The 10,886-nt window shown below is 47.7% G+C and overlaps 1 long non-coding RNA gene across 1 annotated transcript; it reads left to right on the top strand.

Moving 5' to 3' along the window:
- Positions 1 to 812: 812 nt before the first annotated feature.
- Positions 813 to 6,749, top strand: LOC110567253 (uncharacterized). The gene is made up of 2 exons (XR_002477691.2): positions 813 to 1,070; positions 6,260 to 6,749. It is a non-coding gene; the product is annotated as an uncharacterized LOC110567253 (long non-coding RNA).
- Positions 6,750 to 10,886: the final 4,137 nt, after the last annotated feature.

Genomic DNA, 10,886 nt, shown 5'->3' with positions numbered 1-10,886 from the left:
TACTATCCCATGTAATCGTACTGACAACTCTGTGATGCAAATGCTAAAATATGAAAGCTCCATTTTAAAGAGGAGGCACGTGAGGCTCAGAGAGGTTAGATTTTACTTAGGGACATACAGCAAGGTGTGGAGAATTGAGAATGGCATCCAGGTGTGACTCGCTCCAAAGGAGAAACAGGTGATTTCCATGGCGCTGAACCCCGTGCTGGGTCCCGGGTCAGGCCACGGCTGCAGGTGAGGTCCAACAACCGGGCCAGTCCTCTGAGACACCCGGATTCTAGGGAGCAACTTTCTCGCCAGGAAAAAAAGGCATTTGGCAGAAAGGCTCAGAAAACAGCTCAAACGGGCTGGGCGTGGTAGCTCACGCCTGTAGTCCCAGCACTTTGGGAGACCAAGGCAGGTGGACCGCTTGAGCCCAAGAGTTCGAGACCAGCCTGGGCAAAATGGTGAGACACCCTCACGCACACATACGCACACACACCCACTGTCTCTACAAAAAAATTTTAAAGAAAGAAAAGAAAAAATAGCGCAAGCATGTAATCTGACGCAGAGGACCCAGGTGAGAGGGACTAGGAGTGGGACTAGCCGGTTTCCCTGAGCCTGGCTTTTCACGTTTAGAGTCCTCCCCGAACCCCGAAGGAAGCGGGCAGAGGCCTCTGGCCTCGCTGCAGTTCCGGTTGTCGACACGCGAGGGAGCCAGAGCCAGCGAAGAGCAGCTGTCGGTCAATACCGTAATTCCCTCCGGTGTGCGCATCCACGATCTGTCCCCACTACGGGCACGACAGTGACGAAGGCCAGAAGGGAGCGAGGAGGGAGAGGCTAGGGGTTACAGACTGCAGTCTAACCTGGGATGGGCTGGATCGCCGATGACAGAGGAGGCTCCGCGCAGGGAAGCAGAATACCCACATGCTGAGTCTCCCAACTGGCTCCTCCACGCTGGGCTTTCTGCTGTACTATTTTCGGAGACCACCCTCCCCCGCCAAGATTGCCAGTGAGGGTACTTGAATGCTAGGCTAAGGACTTGTGCCATGGGAGCAGGGTGAGAGCGGAAGAGGCGCCATGGCAAGGATGTAAGTAAATGTGGGGTTAAGTGGCAGTTTACTTCCCAGACAGCCTCGGGCCTTTCTAATGAGGGAAAAGATGCAATAACTTTCGCAAAGAAAGTAGGGAGTTACTAAGGATTCCCGTTAGAGGAATGAGCATTTTGAAAAGCTGCAGGAAGGGATCAATGTTTAACCCAAATGAACTTCTAAAGGCCTTTTTTTTTTTTTTTTTTTAAGACGGAATCTTGCTCTGTCTCCAGGATGGAGTGCAGTGGCATGATCTCTGCCCACTGCAACCTCCGCCTCCGCGGTTTGAGCAATTCTCCTGCCTCAGCCTCCTGAGTAGCTGGGACAGGCACGTGCCACCACGCCCAGCTAATTTTTTTTTTTTTGAAATGGAGTCTAGCTCTATCATCAGGCTGAAGTGCACTGGTGGGATCTGGGATCACTGCAACCTCCGCCTCCTGGGGTCAAGCAATTCTCCTGCCTCAGCCTCCCGAGTAGCTGGGATTACAAGCACACACCACCATGCCCAGCTAATTTTTGTATTTTTAGCAGAGATGGGTTTTCACCATTTTGGTCAGGCTGGTCTCGAACTACTGACATTGTGATCCGCCCACCTCGGCCTCCCAAAGTGCTGAGATTACAGACGTGAGCCACAGTGCCTGGCCATGCCCAGCTAATTTTTGTATTTTTAGTAGAAACAGGATTTCACCATGTTGTCCAGGATGGTCTCCATCTCCTGACCTTGTGATCTGCCCGCCTCGACCTCCCAAAGTGCTGGGATTACAGGCCTGAGCCACCACACCTGGTCCCCCCACCTTTTTTTTTTTTTTTTTTTTTTTGAAACAGAGTCTCACTCTGTCGCTTAGGCTGGAGTGCAGTCGCATGATCTCAGCTGACTGCAACCTCCGCCTCCCAGGTTCAAGTAATTCTCCTGCCTGAGCCTCCTGAGTATCTGGGATTACAGGCACACGCCACCACGCCCGGCTAATTTTTGTATTTTTAGTAGAGACAGGCTTTCACCATGTTGGTCAAGCTGTTCTCAAACTCCTGACCTCAAGTGATCCACCTGCTTCGGCCTCCCAAAGTGCTCAGATTACAGGTGTGAGCCACCGTGCCTGGCCCTTTTTTAACTTTTGTTTTAGGTTCAGGGGTATATGTGCAGATTTGTTACACAGGTAAACTTGTATCATGGGGGTTTGTTGTACAGGTTATTTTGTCACCCAGGTACTAAGCCTAGTACCCAGTAGTGATATTTCCTGCTTCTCTCCCTCCTCCTACCCTCCACCCTCTAGTAGGCCCCAGTGTGTGTTGTTTCCTTCTTTGTGTCCATGAGTTCTTATCATTTAGCTTACACTTATAAGTGAGAACACACGGTATTTGGTTTTCTGTTCCTGTGGTTTTTTTAGATTAACAGGCAGATGGGAGGGAGGCATTTGCCTGGAGAAGGATGTGATGACCTGGCATTGCTGAGTTGAGGGGTGAGGCAGCTTCTATGATCTGGGTCCCAGAGCAGGGACAGGGTCCAGCCTGTTGTGAAAGCCCAATGCACCAGATGTGTGACCTCTGTAAGAAGGTAGCACAGCCATGTGCAGTGTCCTTGAGCATGCCCCCTGCCCAGGGCTCTGCCAGCCCAGTCAGTGAGGCTCAAGGTAGAGGACAGGAGGTTGGGGGTCAGGGAGAGATGCTTGGGAAGCAAGGAAAAGAAAAATGGAAACGACACTTAAGAGCTGGGAGGCTGGAGTTGGGCAAGATCTTCATCCTCCAGACTTGTTTCCTCATCTGGAAGGTGCAAACAATAACACTACCTAATGCAAAGGGCTATTGTGAGAATTAAAACAGTCGTTGTTCTAGAAAGTGCTCTGTAACCACTACAAAGACTAGGCAGGAAACCTCTTCTGTAGAGGCCTCCCAGATTGCTCCAAACTCAAAATGCCCCTTTCCTGAGGGTTTCCAGAACCCATGGTCAAGGCTTCTGTGGTATCCCTGGCCCAGATGCAAGTAACTGTTTTGCAGCTGTCATCCCTTCCTCCAGCCCCAACTAAAGCATTCTCCCAACCCCAATCCCTGCCATACTGTGAACTTTTTTATTTATTTATTTTTGAGACAAGGTCTTACTGTGTCACCCAGGCTAGAATGCAGTACAGTGGCAAGACCATGGCCTATCACAGACTTATCTCCAGGACTCAAGTGATCCTCCCACCTCAGGCTCCCAGGTAGCTGGGACCACAGGCATGTTCCAACACACACTCAGCTAACCGTTTTTTTGTTGTTGTTGTTGTTTTTTGTCAGAAATGAGGTTTCCCTATGTTGCCCAGGCTGGTCTCCAACTCCTGGGCTCAAATGATCCTCTCACCTCAGCCTCCCAAAGTGTTGGGGTTACAGGTGTGAGCCACAGGGCCTGGCCAACTGTGAACTTTTCAAGGCAGATGTGGTAGCTAATTCGTCCCTGTACTCATTCAAAACTCAGCCTGTTAAGATATGGCAAAATGATAATTAAAAAAAAAAAAAAAAAAAACAGTAAAAATAGCAATGTTATGAAAACAAAAAGCAATGGAGGGAAAGGTGGGACCAGATATTGAAACAGTTTGACAATAGCTATCAGAATTTCAGATATTTTGTTTTTTAGATGGAATTTTGCTCTTGTTGACCAGGCTGGAATGCAATGACAAGATCTCGGCTCACCACAATCTTTGCCTTCCAAGTTCAAGGGATACTCCTGCCTCCACCTTCCCGGATTAGCTGGGATTACAGGTCTGTGACACCACACCAGGTTATTGTTTTTTTTTTTTTTTTTTTTTTGTATTTTTAGTAGAGACAGGGTTTCTCCATGTTGGTCAGGCTGAGAATTTTTTAAATGTACATACCTTTCATGTCAACAACTCCATTTCTAGGAATCTATACCATAGAAATAATTGCAGTAATTATGTAAAGATGCAAGGATATCTACTGTGATTTGTTTTGTAACTATAGCAAACAACTGGAAACAGCCCAAGGGCCCATCAATAGGGAATAACAAAATAAACTGTGATGCATGATTATAAAATCATACAATCCAATGCTGAACAGCTGTTAAAAAGAAATGAGTGGGTCTGCATTTGCTGAGGTAGGAAGAATCTCTAAGGGACAGCAAGAGTCAGAACAGGAAGAACAGTATGAGTCCATTTCTTTAAAAACATTCTCCTGTCAGTATCTTCACATCTTTATCAATTAAGTTTTCCTTTCTGTCTCCAGATGATAATCTGGCAGATGCTGTGCTTTGCAATTATTTTAAGATATTAAAAGTCTGGTCCAACTCAATTTAAAAAACCCAAAAAATAAAAAAAAATTAAAAAATCAAAAATCCCAAGCCCTTCAAATCTTCAAAATACATATAGCACAGATATATATCATACTGTCATATTAACTTGTTTTTCACCACAGCCCTCTGAAGTAGGTATTATGATTATCCTCCACAGCTTACAGATGACAAAATTGTGGTATAGAGAGGTGATTTTCCCAAAGTCACATAGATCATAAATGGCAAAGCCAGGTTCTATGCCATTAACCACTGTGTTATATCACCCTAGGCTCACAGGACCTCAGATGGGACTTATTCTTGTCTCAGAATTTCAGCTGGCATACTGTATATCATCAGCTAGATATACTAGAATTCATTTAGCTATCACCCTAGTGATAGACATAGAGATTATGTCCAGTCTTATGCTATTATAAACAGTGCTGTAATGAACTGTGTGTGTGTGTGTGCACATGTACAACTATTTCACTAGCTTAGATTCATAAAAGTGCAATTGCTGTTAAATGGGTAAATTTAAATTTGAATAGGTGTTCCAGATATCTATTGCTATATAACTACCTCAAAATTTAGTGCTCAAAACAACCATTTTATTTTGTTCATGATTTTGTGGGTCAGGGATTTGGGAAGGGCTCAGTGGATGGTTCATCTGTGATTCTCTTCCAAGATGGCTTCATCATTCATATGACTGGAACTCAGTGCTCTTTGACTGCTCTTTCAACATATGGTGTCATATCCTGTAGGGATTCCCCACATGGTTTGGGCTTTTCACAGCATGTGAATGTCAGATAACACAGGTCATGTAACCAGGTAGTTGGCTTCCAAGAGGGAGGATATGGAAACTGCTGGACAATCTAAGGGATACACTTGCAACTGGGACAGTATCACTTGCTGTATTTTATTGACCAAAGAATTCAGGGTCCAACTCAAATTCAAGAAAAGGGGACATAGACCCTACCTCTCCATGGAAGGCATATCAGAGAACTTGTGACCACTTTTACTCTACCATAATAATTATTTCCAAATTGCCCCCCAATATATTGTTCAATTTACATTCCCACCAATGATGCACTAGATTATCTTTTCCCACACCCTCCTCACCAACACTATACATTGTAAAACACTTCAATTCGTGCTGATCTGGCAGCTGAAAATGGTACTGTATTTCACTGTTATTTTGCCATGCATTTCTTTAGTTATGGGTGAAGGTAAGTATCTTTTTATGTATTTGCTGTTCATTAAATTTTATTTTTTCTTGTGAATCGTCTATATATTTTATCCATTTAAAAATTTTATTGGACTTTTTAATATTGATTTATAAAATGTATATATTAAAAAGATAAAAAATATCTGATATTATGTTACAAATAGTTTTCCACAGTGTGTGGCCTTTTGACTTTGTTTTTTTGACAGTTTTCTCAATTTGGGTTTTAAATTTGTACATGTCCATTATCAACCTTTTACTTTAAGACTTCTGGAGTTTAGGTAGTGTGTTTCTGTCATTTTTCAGAATTTTCCTGCTATTCTTGAATGTTTATTTTTCCAGATTAAGATTAATATCATTTTCCAAGGCTCTCTCCTCAAATCCTATTTTTTTTAATTCAAATCACTTTCAGTTTATAGATCCATTAAAGAAAATCCACAACCTTACAATTGGAGTACAATTGCGTTGCCTTGCATTGTTTTGGGTCTTCACTCCCACAGGGCATCGAGGCTTAGTGAAGGGATGATGGTGTGCCATCTCAGGGAGTCCCCAGCATTCCTGGGGACTTTTGAGAGAAGATGCCCAAGAGTACACCAAGGGCAGCCCTGGGGTCAGACAAGCCCCACAATGCCCTGTACCTGGGAACCCAAGGCCTCATCAGGGAGGCCTAGAACACAGCCCCCAAGACTACAACTCCTGGATTTTTCATTGCAGGGTGAGTCCAGGACTCCTTGAAGAAAACATTCCTTAGAAGCCCAGGAAAGGAGCCAGATGTGCTTCAAAGAGCTAATTCATGAGGTAGCAGATTTCACAGAGCGGTGCCTTGTTGGAGAGACTGAGCAGAATGATGCATTTGCCAAGGAAAATCCTACCAGTCTCAAAGTCACAGCCTTGGGGAGCGGCAGGGATCTGCAGTGGGAGCCACAAGAATGGGAGGCTGCTGTGGACACAGCCCTGCAGGCTCTCCTTCCTTCCCAGCTGGGTCTCTGCTGGCTTCTCTCCAATCCTGGAACCCCAGTCTGCAGCACCTACCCACTCCTTCCCCAAGCAGGGGCCCCGCTGGGCACCAAAGGCTTTCCCTAAAGTGCCCAGAGAGATTGAGTAGGCATTCATTTATTCAACAATTACTGATTGTCATCAATGTGCCAGTAAGTGTTCTAGATACTTGGGGCACAACAAAAAATAAAAGAGACTGAAAATTTTACCATCCTGGAGCTTACAAACAATAAAAATAACCATAATAAATATGTAAATATGTTACAAGATAAGTGCCATGGGGAAAAAATAGGGCAAGGTAAGAGGACTTGGGAGCTGGGGGTGGGGAGCAGTCACATTTCCCAAGAAAGCAACTGTGCTAGGGAACTTCCATTTGCCCTCCAGATCCCCAGGGAAGGCTGACCTGAAGGGCTACATCCTGGCTCTGGCTGGATTCAGCCAATGAGCTTCACAGGAGAGCTGAGACAGGCCAGGGAGGTGTTTATCCCCCTGGCTCCCTCCTTGTGGGTCACAGCTCCTGTCAGTTGGCCCTCTCCCACAATTCTCTCCTTCCTATTCCACCAGCCATGTCTTTCCCTCCTCCTCATCCTCCTGCCAGACCTGGGAGTGGCAAAGATGCCCCATGCTACTGGGCCTGGGCACTGCCCTTTCCCTTGGGGTTTCCTTACAGCCTGTCCATACCTTTGAAAATCGTCCTTAAATAACGCTAATTTGAGTGTTGAGAAATACAGTGACATCTGGTCAGGCTGGAAGAGAGTAAGGGGGTATGCCATGCAGATATCTAAGAGAAGAGTGTTCAGGGCAGAGGGAACTGCCAGTGCAAAGGCCTGGAGGTAGGAGGGTGCACCTGAGCTATTTGAAGAAAAGCAAGAAAGCCGAAGTGGCTGTTGCAGAGTGAGGAAGGGGGAAGGGAGTAGGAAATAGTGTCCAAGAGGTATGTCTTAGCATTTGCTCTGAGTGAAGTTGGAGTGGATGAGGGTACACTGGGAGGCTTTGAACCCAGAAGTGATATGATCTTTAACACTATCACTCTGGCTGCTGTGTTGAGAACAGACTATGGGTCTAGGGTAGAAGCAGGGAGGCTGATGAAGGGGAAGCCTCAAAAGACAGTGGGAAAGGAACCAGAAGAGGCTGGTGCTGTGGAGCCGGAGCCAACAGGGCTGACTGATGACTTGGGGTGTAGGGGAGAAAAGCATGGGTGGCTTCAAGGCTTCCCTGCATCTGCCCAGCCTGGCCCTCACATCCTGTCCCTCTGGGTGCTGTGTGTATACATGTCCAGTCCTGGGGGCTGTGCACTGCAGGCCTATCTCCTCTGGCTGGCCTAGAGGTCTGCCAGCTTCTGCCAAGAAGGGTCCTTTGAGCAAATCACAGCTTTCTCTGCTTGGGACCATCTGCCTGAGGTCACTGGTAGGGGTGGGGAAGTGGATTCAGCCCCTGGAGCACTGGGAAGGGAGGCTATGCCTAATCCCCAGAGGCAGTCCAGTAAATTAGGACTGTACCCATATCAGTGAGATATTTTCTGGGGCACTCCCAGACCTGTATCCTTCAGCCCGGATCCTGTGAGTCAGCCAGACCTGAATGTGACCAGCTTCCTCCTCCACTACTGTCTTGGCTGGCTTCTTCTCAGGCCCCAGCCTTCTGTAAGGGCAGTTGAAGCCACAAGTAAAGAGGCTGCTCTAGGGGTAGCCCACACCCCTTCGTCAGGGCAGCCCTGGCCCCTCCTATTGGATATGTTCTTTCAGAATCCCAGTTTGAAGGGCCTCCTCCCATGGCATCCTGTGTGGGGCTGGACTCTTATTACTCCACACCCTGAATTCAGGCTTCGAGCTCCTTCTAGGCCAGCTGGGCCTGGCCTCCACTGAGAATAGCACCACCACAGAGCAGTCTTCCCCAGCTGACTCCGTGCTGAGCTCTCCACTGGCCAGTCCTCTCGGGCCTGCTGGGGCCGTCCAATACAGAGGGCACGTTATAAGGGTGGGCTCTGGAGGCCAGGCGGGATGGCTCATGCCTATAATCCCAGCACTTTGGGAGGCCAAGGTGGGCAGATCACCTGAGATCGAGAGTTTGAGACCAGCCTGACTCACATGGAGAAACCCTATCTCTACTAAAAATATGAAATTAGCCAGGCATGGTGGCACATACCTGCAATCCCAGCTACTCAGGAGGCTGAGGCAGGAGAATCGCTTGAATCCGGGAGGTGGCGGTTGTGGTGAGCCGAGATTGCACCACTGCACTCCAGCCTGGGCGACAGAGCAAGACTCTGTCTCAAGAAAAAAAAAAAAAGAGTGGGTTCTGGGGTACAAGTTCTGCCACTCCTTTACCTGCATGTGACCTTGGCCAGTCACCTATCTTCTTCAAGCCTCTCCTTCTGATGCTGTGGTGTTCCTTACACATTGGAGCCCCTCATAAATGCTTTCTGAATAAGTCTGCATGCAATACACTTAATGCAGTGCCTGACCCAGAGAACATGCTCAGTAAAAGTCAGCTATTTAAATCATCCCCATTTGCGGATGAAGAAACCAAGGCTCAGAAATGTAACTTGTCCAAGGCCTCAGGGCTGGGAAATGGTGGAGCCAGGTTCCCACGTGCCCTGACCCATCAGTTCACCTCCCCCTGCATGCTCCCCATTCTTCCCTGACTCTGTGAGGCCAGCACAGGTATGTCAACCCTCAGAAGGATGAATGGAGAAGCCAGAAACTTATACTCTGAGAACTTCTGAGGGGACAGGAGGCTTCTGTCATCATGGGAGATACAAAGATGAATTAAACACAGTTTCAGCTGCTCAAAGGGCTGCCAGTCCGGAACTGAGAGCCACAGCCCCTGGGAGCAGAGTCTATCCCTACACAGGACCCAGCAAGCCTCAAGGGAGGGTGGCATCTGGGTTCCGAGTACACAATTGGATGGTTGAATCAAAAAGTTCACAAGAAATAGTGGACACACAATCTGAATTTTAAAAGACAAGTCCAGAGCCGGGCATGATAGCTCATGCCTGTAATCCCAGCACTTTGGGAGGCCAAGGCAGGTGGATCACCTGAGGTCTGGAGTTCGAGACCAGCCTGACCAACATGGAGAAACCCCATCTGTAAAATGGACTGATTCTCCTTCCTTCACAGGTTGCCATGGAGCACTACTGAGCCTGTGGCCTACCTCATAGAAAATGCTTAATAGGCTGGGCGTGGTGGCTCACGCCTGTAATCTCAGCACTTGGGGAGGCTGAGGCAGGCAGATCACCTGAAGTTGAGAGTTTGAGACCAGGCTGGCCAACATGGAGAAACCTCGTCTCTACTAAAAATACAAAATTAGCCAGGCGTGGTGGCGCATGCCTGTAATCCCAGCTACTTGGGAGGCTGAGGCGGGAGAATCGCTTCAACCCAGGAGGTGGAGGTTGCGGTCAGCCAAGATCAGGCCACTGCACTCCAGCCTGGGCAACAAAAGCAAAACTCTGTCTCAAAAAACAAACAAACAAACAAAGATAAGTCCAGGTTGCAAACATTTTGTCCCACTGTTGTAATAGAGTATGATGCGCCCCGAAGAGTCCAATATTGTGGTACCTAAATGACCTCTCACAGCCAGGTGGATTACAAAATCTGTGTTACTCCACATGTCCTAAGTTTGACTTGGGGAAAGAGGGTCCCCATTATGCTGGGCACACAGATGCCAGCTGCCCCTAGCCTCACCTCGTGGGCATGTGCACGTCCACACAGACCAGCCAAGACAAAGGGTCCCCCACTCTCGGGCTATTAGATGACTTGATGACTTGAGGTAGTGCCCCTTCCCCTTTCCAGTAATGATCCTAGCAGCAGTGCTGGGCACTGTAAGGTCTGGAAGGGGCTTTGGTATCCCCAGAGAGAACAGACTCTGGCTTTGCATGCTCCTTGTCAGCATGAAAGGCAAGGCCTGGTCTAAGTGACACCAAGGTTGCAGCCAGGGTGTCTCTGAACGGGGCTGCTGTCCTCAGATGTGAAGGCTTTGCCGTCAGCCTTTCGCTACAAACCTGCCTCTCATATTAACTCCTGCCAGGACTTTTGGTTTCGGTTTCTGAGAGCAGAAATAGGTTCTACCCTTTCCCTCTGTTGTCCTCCACACACCCCCTCCTCCTACCCTACTTCCTTCCCCGCTCTTTCTCCCACCCTGGTAGGAAATCCCCTCCCCGCCAACCCCTGGTCCCTGACTCTGTGAGAGGACAAGAAGAAGAGAGAGACAGAGAAGGGAAGGAGAAAGGGAGTTGCCAGAGACCTCACTCATCTTCGGGGCTGGGTGATCACTTACAAATCTGCAAATTGTGCCCTGCAAAACCCAGAGGACACCAGTCCCAAGTCACCAAAATTTGCATATTTATTAGCAT

Source organism: Aotus nancymaae, unplaced genomic scaffold (genome assembly GCF_030222135.1).
Source record: "Aotus nancymaae isolate 86718 unplaced genomic scaffold, 86718_ANA_hifiasm-v0.15.2.pri h1tg000041l, whole genome shotgun sequence".
NCBI classification, from domain to species: Eukaryota; Metazoa; Chordata; class Mammalia; order Primates; family Aotidae; genus Aotus; species Aotus nancymaae.
Note: the sequence above shows the minus strand (reverse complement) of the source record. Positions and strands in the feature narration are given on the sequence as shown.